This window comes from Dendrobates tinctorius, unplaced genomic scaffold, assembly GCF_039654945.1.
Source record: "Dendrobates tinctorius isolate UK_male_01 unplaced genomic scaffold, ASM3965494v1 ptg000126l, whole genome shotgun sequence".
In the NCBI taxonomy this organism is placed as follows: domain Eukaryota; kingdom Metazoa; phylum Chordata; class Amphibia; order Anura; family Dendrobatidae; genus Dendrobates; species Dendrobates tinctorius.
This window is the reverse complement of record NW_027361794.1, coordinates 7,637,136-7,653,046: the sequence shown is the minus strand read 5'-3', so window position 1 is coordinate 7,653,046 and position 15,911 is coordinate 7,637,136. Positions and strand designations below refer to the sequence as shown.

Genomic DNA, 15,911 nt, shown 5'->3' with positions numbered 1-15,911 from the left:
AAATTTGACCGGTGCAAAAGTATGGGCACCTCAACATAAAAGTGACATTAATATTTTGCAGATCCTCCTTTTGCAACAATAACAGCCTCTAGTCGCTTCCTATAGTTATTAATGAGTTCCTGGATCCTGGATGAAGGTATTTGTGACCATTCCTGTTTACAAAACAATTCCAGTTCAGTTAAGTTTGATGGTCGCCGAGCATGGACAGCCCGCTTCAAATCATCCCACAGATGTTCAATGATATTCAGGTCTGGGGACTGGGATGGCCATTCCAGAACATTGTAATTGTTCCTCTGCATGAATGCCTGAGTAGATTTGGAGCGGTGTTTTGGATCATTGTCTTGCTGAAATATCCATCCCCTGCGTAACTTCAACTTCGTCACTGATTCTTGCACATTATTGTCAAGAATCTGCTGATACTGAGTTGAATCCATGCGACCCTCAACTTTAACAAGATTCCCGGTGTCGGCATTGGCCACACAGCCCCAAAGCATGATGGAACCTCCACCAAATTTTACTGTGGGTAGCAAGTGTTTTTCTTGGAATGCTGTGTTTTTTAGCCTCCATGCATAACGCCTTTTTGTATGACAAAACAACTCAATCTTTGTTTCATCAGTCCACAGGACCTTCTTCCAAAATGTAACTGGCTTGTCCAAATGTGCTTTTGCATACCTCAGGCGACTCTGTCTGTGGCGTGCTTGCAGAAACGGCTTCTTTCGCATCACTCTCCCATACAGCTTCTCCTTGTGCAAAGTGCGCTGTATTGATGACCGATGCACAGTGACACCATCTGCAGCAAGATGATGCTGCAGGTCTTTGGAGGTGGTCTGTGGATTGTCCTTGACTGTTCTCAGCATTCTTCTTCTCTGCCTTTCTGATATTTTTCTTGGCCTGCCACTTCTGGGCTTAACAAGAACTGTACCTGTGTTCTTCCATTTCCTTACTATGTTCCTCACAGTGGAAACTGACAGGTTAAATCTCTGAGACAACTTTTTGTATCCTTCCCCTGAAAAGCTATGTTGAATAATCTTTGTTTTCAGATCATTTGAGAGTTGTTTTGAGGAGCCCATGATGCCACTCTTCATAGGAGAATCAAATAGGAGAACTACTTGCAAGTGGCCACCTTAAATACCTTTTCTCATGATTTGATACACCTGGCTATGAAGTTCAAAGCTCAATGAGGTTACAAAACCAATTTAGTGCTCCAGGAAGTCAGTAAAAAGTAGTTAGGAGTAGAGTTGAGCGACTTTTGGTTTTTTAGGGTTGCGTTTCGTTTCGTGAAACCCGACTTTTCCAAAAGTCGGGTCGAGCAAGATCGTCCGATTATAGGGAAAAGTCGGGGTCGTCCCGAAACACGAAACCCAATGTAAGTCAATGGGGAATAAAAGTCGACAGTGAGAGGAGGACAGGAAACACACCTACAGTGCCCATTTGAATGCCAAAAGCATCAATTCTTCTTACTTAAGCTTGTCAACCTTAATTAACTTCATAATACAAGTTACGCACTGAAAAATGGGGGTTATTTGGCTAAAGTTGTGGGGGGGAGGGCTGGCTGCAGGTTTTCATGTGCCCTGGGCGAAAGAGCGCCCCTTTAACACATACCACAACTCATCATGCTCCGATATGGCAGAGAAATAGCGGTATAGTACAATGAAAAATACCTCACTTTTTACATCTCATGACAAGGCCCATCTATTTCTCCATACAGAATCATTGGTCCCATATAATGTTTGAAACAGTATATGATGAGCTTCACATAATGCTACAGTATATGTTGGTCCCCATGGATGAAGCTCCACTGTCTTATGGGCCCAAATAATGCTCCAAACATAATGGGCCCCATTTCTAATGCTCTAGTGTATAATGGGCCCTGTAAATGCTGCTCCAGTGTCTGATGTCCACCTTTGGAATGTTCCAGTGTATGGTGGGCCCCATCTATCATTCTCCAGAGTATAGTGCTCCCCAAAAATTGCTGTCCCAACATTGAAAACAATCAAATAAGTCTCCTCGCTAGGGAATCCCTGTACTTGTCTGGACTCCTCGTCGTCCCCATCTTCCATCTCACTGCACAGTATTTCAACTTTGCAAGTGCTGTGATCCTGAGCAAGCAGGCGGGCCCACTCGTTGGCGACGGCACTGGCAGAGGGCCCCTGATAGTACGGTGGTGTGTCTGATGGCGGGTGGGCCGAACCTGCACTTTCATCTGCAGCTTCCTCTTTGTCACGTGTAAGATGGAACTGTATATGGGAAGGGTAACCTGAGTTTCATCAGGGTCAGATTCAGGTCGTGTAGCGTGCGAGGGGAATGTAGTGGTCTGGGTCAATGTACCAGCAGATTCATCGAGCAGTGGCTGGGCATCATTGCACTTGTGTCGCCCCCAGGAGTACGGTCGCCACAGTGGCATTACCTTCTTCCTAGGGAGTGTGATGTCATGCTTGGGAGCAACGAACAATCTCTCTAGCAGGTTAACTGATTGGGCGGCGTTATTCCCACGAGTCATGACCCTCCAAACAACGTTCATGAAGGCAAAGTGTTTGTTTTACGTGGGCAGTATGGTTGCAAAGCTGAACCTTAAAGGAATGTCCAGAAGGGCACCACCAGGAGTGGAGCCTACGGTTAAATTCGACTCCACCTGGGAAACCTCAACCATGCCAGCTACAGAACAGATGCACACATTGCAAGCTTAATTCCGTTAACGAACGAGACTCCGTCATGCCCCGCGGTCCGAGTCCGGCTTACTAGAGGGACACGTGAGGCTCTGGCACATGAGATTGGCTAATAACTGGTGTGTCATGCCCTTACATGTCCGTGGCTGCATGTGCGCTACACTGAAAAGGCCAGCGTTTGTCGCTTACAGGTGCAGATAACCCGCTGAACAACGTTAGTGATGGGGATCACTGATTACAATTATTACCCGCGAACAATGATTTCCCAGTAAGTGCAGGTCAACCGCAGTTCCGGAATTAGGCCTAACCGTCATTCCTGAAAAAATGAAAAACTTACGTGTGCAAACCACAGGTGCTGTAGCTTGCTTAACAGCTCGCCAGCCGTTCTCACGCCCAGTATGGATTACACGTGATTTCACAAAGGTGAGAAAGGGTACCGTATCCCCAGATAACATGTATGGATAGCGTACACATTCAAAATATATGTCTATACATCAGGAGGCAGGCTCAGACGGTGTTAGGCCCAGTATGGATTGCACGTGATTGCACAAAGGTTAGAAAGGGTACCGTATCCCCAGATAACATGTATGGATAGCGTACACATTCAAAATATATGTCTATACATCAGGAGGCAGGCTCAGACGGTGTTAGGCCCAGTATGGATTGCACGTGATTGCACAAAGGTTAGAAAGGGTACCGTTTCCCCGGATAACATGTATGGATAGCGTACACATTCAAAATATATGTCTATACATCAGGAGGCAGGCTCAGACGGTGTTATGCCCAGTATGGATTGCACGTGATTGCACAAAGGTTAGAAAGGGTACCGTTTCCCCGGATAACATGTATGGATAGCGTACACATTCAAAATATATGTCTATACATCAGGAGGCAGGCTCAGACAGTGTTAGGCCCAGTATGGATTGCACGTGATTGCACAAAGGTTAGAAAGGGTACCGTTTCCCCGGATAACATGTATGGATAGCGTACACATTCAAAATATATGTCTATACATCAGGAGGCAGGCTCAGATGGTGTTAGGCCCAGTATGGATTGCACGTGATTGCACAAAGGTTAGAAAGGGTACCGTTTCCCTGGATAACATGTATGGATAGCGTACACATTCAAAATATATGTCTATACATCAGGAGGCAGGCTCAGACGGTGTTAGGCCCAGTATGGATTGCATGTGATTGCACAAAGGTTAGAAAGGGTACCGTTTCCCCGGATAACATGTATGGATAGCGTACACATTCAAAATATATGTCTATACATCAGGAGGCAGGCTCAGACGGTGTTAGGCCCAGTATGGATTGCACGTGATTGCACAAAGGTTAGAAAGGGTACCGTTTCCCCGGATAACATGTATGGATAGCGTACACATTCAAAATATATGTCTATACATCAGGAGGCAGGCTCAGACGGTGTCAGGCACAGTATGGATTTGACGGCCCAGACTACACAGCGGAGGAGCAGGGAGAGGTAAAGATTGCAAATGCTGGGGCCCTGCCCAAGCAAGGGGGGCCCACTCGTGGGCGTTGGTACTGGCACTGGGCCCCTCATAGTACGGCGGTGTGTCTGACGGCGGGTGTGCACCACCACCGTCAGAGACACTTGATTGCACTATGAAGGACCCTGTACCAGTGCCCGCGCCCAAGAGTTGGCCTACCCACCTGTCCAGGGCAACGGCACTCGCACGGTGTCGTGCGCTAGGTGGTGACCCCGGCCATGGGGGGGGGAGGCAGCACAGTTAGGGAGTTTTAGAAAGTGGCATATGTTGATGTTTGACATTCAGCTGATGCAAAAGGTGAAATAGGTCAAGTCCCAGGAAGAGGTGGACCAAAGCAAGCCATTTTTCTGTCACCCTATGTGTCATCAGAGGAAGGTGGGACAAAATCCTTGGAAACCCATGCGTGGTTCATTTTAATGAAGGTTAGATCATCCACATTTTGGGTTGACAGACGGGTCCTTTTTTCTGTCAGGATTGATCCAGCTGCACTGAAGACTCTTTCCGATAGCACACTTGCAGCTGGGCAAGCGAGCTCCTGTAAGGCATATTGTGCCAATTCAGGCCAGGTGTCCAGTTTAGCGGCCCAATAGTCAAAGGGGAATGACCTGTGTGGGAGAACATCGATATGGGAGGAAAAGTAGTTTGTAACCATAGTTGACAACTGCTGTCTCCTGTCACTTTCCATCGATGCAGTATTACCAGTTGTGTGAGCGGTACTTGAAAAATCAGTCCACAACATTGTCATGAAACCCCTGTCTCCAACGCCACTTCTGCTGTGTGCACCACGAACACCTCTGCCAAGCTGCCCCCGGCCCGTACGGCTCGTGTGAGAACCATCACCGCTGCTGTGTGCTGGGAATGCCTCAAGCAACCGATTTACCAGAGTTGCTTGTTTATTAGCCAATATTAGGTCAAGGTTCTCCTGTGGCATGATGTTTTGTAATTTGCCTTTATAGCGTGGATCCAGGATGCTGGCCAACCAGTAGTCGTCATCGTTCATCATTTTGGCAATGCGTGGGTCCCTTTTTAGGATCTGCAAGGCATAATCTGACATGTGGGCCAATGTTCCCGGTGTCAATGATGCACTGCGAGTGCTGGTTGGAGGAGCACTTTCTGGCAAATCCACATCCCTCCAGTCACGCACAAACCCTGTACCAGACCTTGCCACGCCAACATTTTCACTTGCCCCACGAGATGCATCCTCCTCCCCTAAGTAATCATCCCCATCATCCTCCTCCTCCTCCTCTTCTTCCTCCACCTCGTCTAGGAGAGGTCCCTGAGCAGACAATGGCTGAATGTCATCAAGGATTCCCTCCTCCTCTTCCTCCTCATCAACATTGGCTGCAGACGCCTGCTCCTTAAGGTGTTCAAAGTTTGCATGAGCAGACGCATAAGTGGGATGCTCATGCTTAGGATGGCGTCGTCTGTGCATTCCTCAAAACACTGAAGGACTTTACAGAGGTCTTTCAGCTTCGACCACTGCACACCTGTCAACTCCATGTCTGCTCTCAAAGTGCCTGGCCGTGTATCCTCCCACAAATGCATTATGGCCTGCCTCTGCTCGCACAGCCGCTCCACCATGTGCAGGGTGGAGTTCCACCTTGTTGCAATGTCGATAATAAGGCGGTGGTTGGGAAGGTAGAGCAATCGCTGCAGCTTCTGCATACGAACGGAGCGTACAGGCGACCGGCGGATGTGCGCGCACAGTCTTCGCACCTTCTGGAGCAGGGCTGTTAACTCCGGATAATTTTTGAGGAAGCACTGCACCACCAGGTTCAAGGTGTGAGCCAAGCAAGGTATATGGCTGAGTTTTGAAAGGGCTATGGCTGCCACAAAATTACGGCCCTTATCACTAACTACCTTGCCTGCCTCAAGATGTACACTGCCCAGCCATGACTCAGTTTGTCGCTTCAAGTACTCAGCCAGCACCTCGGCGGTGTGTCTGTTGCCCAAACACATCATCTGCAACACTGCCTGCTGACGCTTTCCACTAGCTGCTCGATAGGGGGACACATCGTGTGCAACAGTGGCAGCTGCAGATGGAGTGCTCGTACGACTGCGCTCTGTGGACGAGCTTTCGCTTCTGGAGGAGGAGGAGGAGGAGGGTCGAACGCCTACAGCCAACTGTTTCCTATACCGTGGGCTAGGCAGCACTGTCCCACCACCGCTGTCCCCTGTGGACCCTGCATCCACCACATTAACCCAGTGCGCAGTGATGGACACGTAACGGCCCTGGCCATGCCGACTGGACCATGCATCAGTTGTGAGGTGCACCTTTCCGCTCACTGACTGCTTGAGTGCATGGACAATGCGGTCTTTCACATGATGGTGGAGGGCTGGGATGGCTTTGCGAGAGAAGAAGTGGCGACTGGGTAGGTCATAGCGTGGTACTGCATAGGCCATGAGTTCGCGGAAAGCTGTGCTTTCCACCAACCGAAAGGGCATCATCTCAAACGAGATTAGTTTGGCAATGTGGGCGTTCAAACCCAGTGTACGCGGATGAGAGACTGAGTACTTTCTTGACCTACTCATAGTGTCTGGGAGGGTGAGCTGGACTTGAGAGCTGCATATGGTGGAAGTAGCGGTGGACAGGGCGGACTGAGAGAGGGTTGATGATGGTGATGGAGTTGGTGTTCTTTCTGATGGCCTAGAATCAGTCTTTCGTTGATATAACAGTGGGATTCCCTGACTGCTGTGGCCTTGCAACGACACCTCAACATTTGCTGCTGTGCTAACCGGTGGGCTTACAGTGGGGGAAACAATGTAGCGTTGCTGACTACCTTCATTGTGATCAGTTGCACATGTGGCACTTGAGGTTTGGTGTTGTGTCCACGCTTGCAAGTGCATGCTGGTTAAATGTCTAAGCATGCAACTGGTATTCAAATTTTTCAGATTTTTCCCTCGGCTAAAGGTCTTTGCGCACTTCTTACAGATAACCTTGGCCTGATCATGAGGATTTTGTTCAAAAAAGTGCCACACTGCACTCTTCCTACTTTGGCAGACATTTTGCGGCCTAGCACGCTGTGATCTTTTGACCCTCTGGACAAGCTGTCCAGCAACTCTTTTGATGTTTGGAACCTGTCTTTGGAGTGCTCCGGGCCTGCCAGATAACAGCTGTTGCGATGTCGATGTCTGCTGTGGATGCTCCTCATCTGAGCTATTGGAAGCAGCACCCTCTTCCCCCAATGGATGCCAATCTGGGTCAACAACTGGGTCATCCATCACCTCCTCTTCTATGTCATGTGGTTCCTCTGTGTCACCGTGTATGGTGGTATAGTGTGCGGGAAGGGGCACCTGAGTCTCATCAGGGTCAGAATCTGGCTCTGTACACTGCGAGGACAATGTAGTGCTCTGAGTGAATGTACCAGCAGAATCATCCATCAGCGGCTGTGCATCAGTGCACTCCATGTCAGATTCATCTTGGCCTGGGTAATTCACCATTTCACTTGATAATCCAGGCATGGTATGTGAAAACAGCTCCATGGAGTAATCAGTAGTATGGCCTGTGTCATCCTTCAATCTTGGTTGGGGTGAAGGACACAAGGAAAGGTGTGGTTCATGAACATGAGCCTCCAATGACAACTCAGTGCTTTCACTTTTTACAACTGAAGAAGAGGAGGCGATAGAGCTGGAGGCTGAGTCAGCAATGTCAGCAATGTAAGACAAAACTTTTTCCTGATGCTCTGGCTTTAAAAGCGGTTTGCCAACTCCTAGAAAACTAAGCGTTCGAGGCCTTATGTAGCCAGACGATGACGCAGGCTCAACACCTCCTGCATTCAGTCCTATTTTGCTCTTGCCACTACCATCAGACCACCACCAACACCATCATTACCAGCTGCCAACCCCCGCCCAATTCCACGGCCTCTTCCACCAGCCTTCCTCATTTTTGGTAGAAATGTAGACAAAATCCAACAAACTATATAGTAATGTAAAACAAGGTACAAGGTGTCTATAGGACAGGGGAGATTTTGAATTTCTGCAGACACTTGTGGACACTGGACACTTTTGGATTGTGTGAGGCCCACTGATATCTGAGCGCTATGTGACAGGCTCGATGGCACAGCTGTGACCAAAGTGACTAGAGGATAAGGGAGATTTTGAATTTCTGCACACACTTGTGGACACTGGACACTTTTGGATTGTGTGAGGCCCAATGAATATCTGAGCGCTATGTGACAGGCTCGATGGCACAGCTGTGACCAAAGTGACTAGAGGATAAGGGAGATTTTGAATTTCTGCACACACTTGTGGACACTGGACACTTTTGGATTGTGTGAGGCCCAATGAATATCTGCGCGCTATGTGACAGGCTCGATGGCACAGCTGTGACCAAAGTGACTAGAGGATAAGGGAGATTTTGAATTTCTGCACACACTTGTGGACACTGGACACTTTTGGATTGTGTGAGGCCCAATGAATATCTGAGCGCTATGTGACAGGCTCGATGGCACAGCTGTGACCAAAGTGACTAGAGGATAAGGGAGATTTTGAATTTCTGCACACACTTGTGGACACTGGACACTTTTGGATTGTGTGAGGCCCAATGAATATCTGAGCGCTATGTGACAGGCTCGATGGCACAGCTGTGACCAAAGTGACTAGAGGATAAGGGAGATTTTGAATTTCTGCACACACTTGTGGACACTGGACACTTTTGGATTGTGTGAGGCCCAATGAATATCTGCGCGCTACGTGACAGGCTCGATGGCACAGCTGTGACCAAAGTGACTAGAGGATAAGGGAGATTTTGAATTTCTGCACACACTTGTGGACACTTTTGGATTGTGTGAGGCCCAATGAATATCTGAGCGCTATGTGACAGGCTCGATGGCACAGCTGTGACCAAAGTGACTAGAGGATAAGGGAGATTTTGAATTTCTGCACACACTTGTGGACACTGGACACTTTTGGATTGTGTGAGGCCCAATGAATATCTGAGCGCTATGTGACAGGCTTGATGGCACAGCTGTGACCAAAGTGACTAGAGGATAAGGGAGATTTTGAATTTCTGCACACACTTGTGGACACTGGACACTTTTGGATTGTGTGAGGCCCAATGAATATCTGAGCGCTATGTGACAGGCTCGATGGCACAGCTGTGACCAAAGTGACTAGAGGATAAGGGAGATTTTGAATTTCTGCACACACTTGTGGACACTGGACACTTTTGGATTGTGTGAGGCCCAATGAATATCTGAGCGCTATGTGACAGGCTCGATGGCACAGCTGTGACCAAAGTGACTAGAGGATAAGGGAGATTTTGAATTTCTGCACACACTTGCAGACACTGGACACTTTTGGATTGTGTGAGGCCCAATGAATATCTGAGCGCTATGTGACAGGCTCGATGGCACAGCTGTGACCAAAGTGACTAGAGGATAAGGGAGATTTTGAATTTCTGCACACATTTGTGGACACTGGACACTTTTGGATTGTGTGAGGCCCAATGAATATCTGAGCGCTATGTGACAGGCTCGATGGCACAGCTGTGACCAAAGTGACTAGAGGATAAGGGAGATTTTGAATTTCTGCACACACTTGTGGACACTGGACACTTTTGGATTGTGTGAGGCCCACTGATATCTGAGCGCTTTGTCACAGGCTCGATGGCACAGCTGTGACAAAAGTGACTAGAGGATAAGGGAAATTGGATTGCTTTTAAAAAAGCAGTTTGCAGAGCAGTGGGTAAACAGCAATGCCAGCCTGTCAGGAAGCCTTAAAAGGCAGCCCAACAACCAACACCACTGATACACCACAATATAGCCTCCCCTTGCACTGCACACACAGTGACTGGTGTGTTGTGCAGGCCAAATCGCTAGCAGCAGAAGCAGTTTTTTTTTCTCCTCAGCAGGACAAAAAAAAAAAATTGGGATTGCTTTTAAAAAAGCAGTTTGCGGAGCAGTGGGTAAACAGCAATGCAGGAATGTCAGGAAGCCATAGAAGGCAGCCCAACAACCAACACCACTGATACACCACTATATAGCCTCCCCTTGCACTGCACACACAGTGACTGGTGTGTTGTACAGGCCAAATCGCTAGCAGCAGAAGCAGTTTTTTTTTTTTCTCAGCAGGACAAAAAAAAAAAATTGGGATTGCTTTTAAAAAAGCAGTTTGAGGCCCAATGAATATCTGAGCGCTATGTGACAGGCTCGATGGCACAGCTGTGACCAAAGTGACTAGAGGATAAGGGAGATTGGATTGCTTTTAAAAAAGCAGTTTGCGGAGCAGTGGGTAAACAGCAATGCCAGCCTGTCAGGAAGCCTTAGAAGGCAGCCCAACAACCAACACCACTGATACACCACTATATAGCCTCCCCTTGCACTGCACACACAGTGACTGGTGTGTTGTGCAGGCCAAATCGCTAGCAGCAGAAGCAGTTTTTTTGTCTTCTTCCCTGCCTAACGCTCTCCCTACAGAATCAGCAGCAACCTCTCCCTATACTGAGATCGGCAGAAGTAAGATGGCGGTCGGCGTGCACGCCCTTTTATACCCCCTGTGACGCCCACCAAAGCAAGCCAATCACTTGCATGCCCTTCTGAAAGATGGTGGTGACCCCTGCCTATGTCAATACGTTGCCCACAGTGTCCGTGGATCCTGATTGGCTGAAAAAGAGCACTAAACAAACTTTTGAAATGCGACTTTGGCGCGTAAGTCGCCGACCTCGTGGCCGACCTCATCCTAGGGTCGGGTTTCGTTTCATGAAACCCGACTTTGCCAAAAGTCGGCGACTTTTGAAATTTTTCGACCCGTTTCGCTCAACTCTAGTTAGGAGTGTTCAAATCAAGAAAATGATAAGGGTGCCCATACTTTTGCACCAAATTTTGTTTAAATGCAGATTGCCCATTTTCTGTTAGTACAATAAACCTCATTTGAATCCAGAAATATAACTGAGTCCATCAGTTATTAGATATATGAAACTGAAATATCTGTTGCAAAAACCAAAATTGTAATAAAGAAAAAAGGTTAACATTAATAGGGGTGTCCAAACTTTAACATATGACTGTATGAAATGTCCACATACTAATTGCTTTAGAGATCAAAAAGGTGCAGTGCACACCTTGCATATAGCAGTTGTTTTGAGCCAGGTCTGTATCAGGACACTATAATTCCTGCATTCATGTATAACATGCTCAATTTCCATGACTCCGACTCCCTCACACGTGGCTCATGTTTAAGTTTAACCCTTTCATGACTGGAGCTTTTTCCGGTTTTGCGCTTTTGTTTTTTGCTCCTTTTCTTCACAGAGCCATACATTTTTTATTTTTCTGTCAATATGGCCATGTGAGGGCTTATTTTTTTGCAGGACAAGTTGGACTTTTGAACGACACCATTGATTCTACCATGTCGTGTACTAGTAAACAGCAAAAAAAATTCCAAGTGCGGTGAAATTGCAAGAAAAGTGCAATCCCACACTTGTTTTTTTGACTTTTTTGCTAGGTTCAGTAAATGCTAAAACTGACCTGCCATTATGATTTTCCAGTACATTACGCGTTTATAGACACCAAGCATGTCTACGTTCTTTTTTATCTAAGTGGTGAAAAAAATTCCAAAGATTGTTAAAAACAAATTGCGTCATTTTCCGAGACCCATCTCCATTTTTCGTGATCTTGAGTTGGGTGAGAGTTTATTTTTTGTGTGCCGAGCTGACATTTTTAGTGTTACCATTTTGGTTCAGATCTTTTGATCACTTTCTTGCATTTTAATGCAATGTCACCGCACCAAAATAAAGTAATTCTGGCGTTTTGATTTCTTTTCTCAATACGCAGTTTAGCGATTAGATTAATCTTTTTTTTATATTGATCAGGCGATTCTGAACGCATTGATACCAAATATGTGTGTTTGATTTTTTTTTTATTTTGAATGGGGCAAAAGGGGGTGATTTGAACTTTTTTATCTTTTTTTTCATATTTTTAAAAACATTTTGGCATGCTTCAATAGCCTCCATGGGAGGCTAGAAGCTGGCACAACTTGATCTGCTCTGCTACATAGAAGCAATGCTCAGATCGCCTCTATGTAGCAGAATTACAGACCTGCTATGAGCGTCGACCACAGGGAGGCGCTCACAACAATCCAGCATCAACAACCATAGAGGTCTCAAGGAGACCTCTGGTTGTCATGCCGACAAAATGATGACCTCCGATCACGTGACGGTGGTCACCGGTGCGCGTATTTCCGGCATGATTGCAGGAAGCGTGCATTAAATGCCGCTGTCAGAGTTTGACAGCGGCATTTATCTAGTTAATAGCCACGGGCGGATCACGATTCTGCCCGCCGCTATTGCGGGCACATGTCAGCTGTTCAAAACAGCTGACATGTCCTGGAAAAGATTTGGGCTCACTGCCTGAGCCCACATCAAAGGGAGGCATACGCCCGATGTCATTAAGGGGTTAAGTGATAAATTTACTGTAGTAAAATGGTAACATCAAGCTTTTAATCATTATTATGATACAATAATCAAGCCATTTGGCTAAAACAAAGTATATTTATTGGAATACAACTTTAGAACAAATTTTTTTTGCATATTTACAATTTATTAAATACTATGCAGTAAGTGGGGAAAAAAACAGTTTTCAACAAAAATGTACTGAGTAACATTTGTGCAGTCTATGAATTTGTTTTGATAAATAGCATCGCCTCCATCAGATCCTCCTTCATAGATGACCTCAAATCTGACCTAATTATTTTAAGGCCAAAGAACAACCTCTCTACACTAACTTGGGTTGGTGGCAAAGCCGTAACCACATGGGCAACATCTCTAACAATGTCCGGGTATAAAGGAATTGCCTCGTGCAGTCAGTTTTGATGAACGATTGAACTCTTCTACTTGTATGAGAGCAAGTGAAAAATTTTGCTGAAATATGGTCAATCTGTTTGCTATGGGAGTGGAATGTTTTTCGCTGCGGTAACGCTTTGCCTGCTCCATGTCGTCCAAATACTTTTCGAAATCAAACGCCTCATCTGATGAGGATGAATGAACAGTAGCAGCTGCATTGGCAGGACCTGAGTCCTCTTGCCCTTGGCTGTCCTGTTCCTGTAGCCCACTCATCCTAACTGCTAGCTCAATCAGAGCTTCTTTTCCTTCAGTAAGCTGTTGATAATCCAGCAATATACAATGACTCGGGTCCACATAAACAGCTGCCAGAAGAATTTTATTTTCTGATAGCAGGGTCTCTCTCCGTTTTATTGAATCAGCAATGCCATCTGCGATAAAACCTCCTCTTTGGGACAGGCAAAACAACAAGTTCTTCCACTCCTTTATAAAAATACCAGGAGCTAAATCCTCAGCTTGTAACTTTTTAGTCACTGTAAATGGGGTGATGAAGCAATTCCTTCTTTTCAGCCACCTGTATCCATTGACCTTCATGTAGTGTTACCTGAAGGTTGGTCTAGAAGGAAGGGTTTGAGCTCAAGCAATCGCGCAATCATTAAATAAGTGCTGCCCGACCAAGTGGTTCCACAGCCCTGATGAAGAAGGTCCGAGTACCTTAGAAACGCGTTGGCTCGTAGTTTGGCCCACACGCGCTCCCTTCCCTATCTCTATTCTGGTGACGTCACCTTTTTCCCTGCCTTCCGCTGTTCCATCCGCTGTATGCCGGTGGCGTCTCTCAGCTGGAGCACGCCGCCATTGCCCATCTGCTACAGCTGTCAGCTTCAGAGGCGCTATCGCGCCACTACTCTAAAGGAGGGACGCTTCCTTGGTGCTGCACCTCTGTTCTCATCATTGCGGCACAGTTTTTACTCCAAGGGGTACACGCGGTACATGTTGGATTATCTAAGCAGCGCTGCATTTTTCGTTTGAAGTGTCACATCATCTTACACCCACTTTAATTGGTGGCTTTTCTAACAAACATTGATGTATGCCATTATATGCTTAGTTTATTTGTTCATTATTTCAGGTTATTTATATGCTTTTTTTGTTTTAATTCCTTAAGGGGATTTGCAATGTTGTTTCATGGATACATTATAGAATGCTGTAGATAGGCAGTGGCCTCACCTTATAGCGGCCGAAACAGGTGACAGGTTCCCTTTAAGAGCTGTAAAAGCTGTATGTGCAAATAATTTACAGTAACAAAATATCTTTTAACTGATGTTTACTACACTTCCTAATAAATTCATCTAGGGGTGCAGTGATCATATTGACATTACATGTGCCTCACAGAATTTTATACCATTGAGCGGTGAAGAAAGAATAAATTGCATTTTTACTACTAGAATGTTGTTTTAGCCTCAAGTTTTTGATTTTTCTAAGGGATAATAGAAATTATTATTACAATAAACTGAGGTCTCTTTTTTCCAGAGAGCACTAATAATTTACATGTAATTGGGAAATATTTTTCAGGCACAGTGGAAAGCTCAGAAGGGAGGGACCGCATACTATAATACAGATTTTACTCTTATGGTTTGTGGGTGCCATGACCCTCTGGGAGAGCCCCTGAGTTGCCAGAACAGTAGAACCCCCATAAGTGACTTCATTTTACAAACTACTTCTCTCAATGATCTCATCTAGGGTTGTAGTGATCATGTTGATTTCACATGTGTGGCACAAAATTTTATATCATTGGGCAGTAAAGAAAAAACTACATTTTTACCACCAAAATTTTGTTTTATCCACAGATTTTACATTTTCACACAAGAATTGGTTAAAATGACACCATAATTTATCCCACAATTTGTACTGAATGTGGCAATACCCCATATGTGGCTGTTCAGTACTACTTGGCCATATGGAGAGACTCGGGAAAGACAGAGCGAAATTTGCCTGATGGAGTGCAGATTTTCCTAGAATAGTTTGCGGAGTCCAAATATAGAGCCCCCTAACTGCTAGAAGAGCAGAATCCCCCCTCAATTGACCCCATTTTGGAAATTATACCCCTCTAGGAATTTATCTACAGGTGTAGTGATGACTTTGACTCCATGGGGTTTTCCAGAAACAAGCAGCAATGAATGTTGCCAAGTGAAAATTGCAAACTGTCATTGTTGTGTCCAGTACGTTGTAGTGACCAGTACGTTGCATTCACCAGTACATTATGTCCAGCTCATGCTTCTGGACACATGCATCAGTAAGTTAGGTGGGCTCTCGTCGCGTCAGAAATGCAAAACATGTGGACTCTATATGTGGTTTAGGTACACTGTGGGGCTCAGAAGGGAGGGGGACATTTGAATTTGGGAGTGCAGAATTTTCTGAATTTCTTTGGAGAAGTGAGGAGCCATTTCACTTTTCCAGAGCCTTTGTACTACCAGCAATGTGGAAGCAGCAGAGTTATTCTTGATTCTGTCTGGCCTCTGTTCAGCATTGTCCTTCTTTTCAGAAGTGCACAAATCTGTGGCCGACGGCACTTTTATGCAATCCTAAAAAGACGGACACCGCCGGTCCACAGTGCCTCCATCTGCCTCACCAAAAAAAATGACACTGTTTGATTGCTTTCTATTCTGATTGTTAGGAGGCAGAATGAACAAAAATCAGCAATTCAGGAATATTTATTTTGTTACGTCGTTCCACGTGTGGTAAAATTGATAAGCAGTTTTATTCTTCGGGTCAGTATAATTACATCGATACCACAGTTTTATCTTTTATGTTTTGGTGCTTTCACACAGAAACTATTTTATGAAAAAAATAATTATTTCTGGGTTGCTTTATTTTGAGAGCTATAACCTTTTTATTTTTTCTGCTGATGGAGCTGTATGATAGCTTGTTTTTCAGCGGTACTATGTTTATGTATATTTGTCTTTTTGAT

General features: G+C 45.7%; 1 protein-coding gene across 3 annotated transcripts in view; it reads left to right on the top strand.

Moving 5' to 3' along the window:
• LOC141047222 (uncharacterized) overlaps positions 1–15,911 on the top strand; it is a 371,014-nt gene that overhangs the window by 144,555 nt on the left and 210,548 nt on the right. The gene's annotated exons all lie outside the window — the stretch shown is intronic.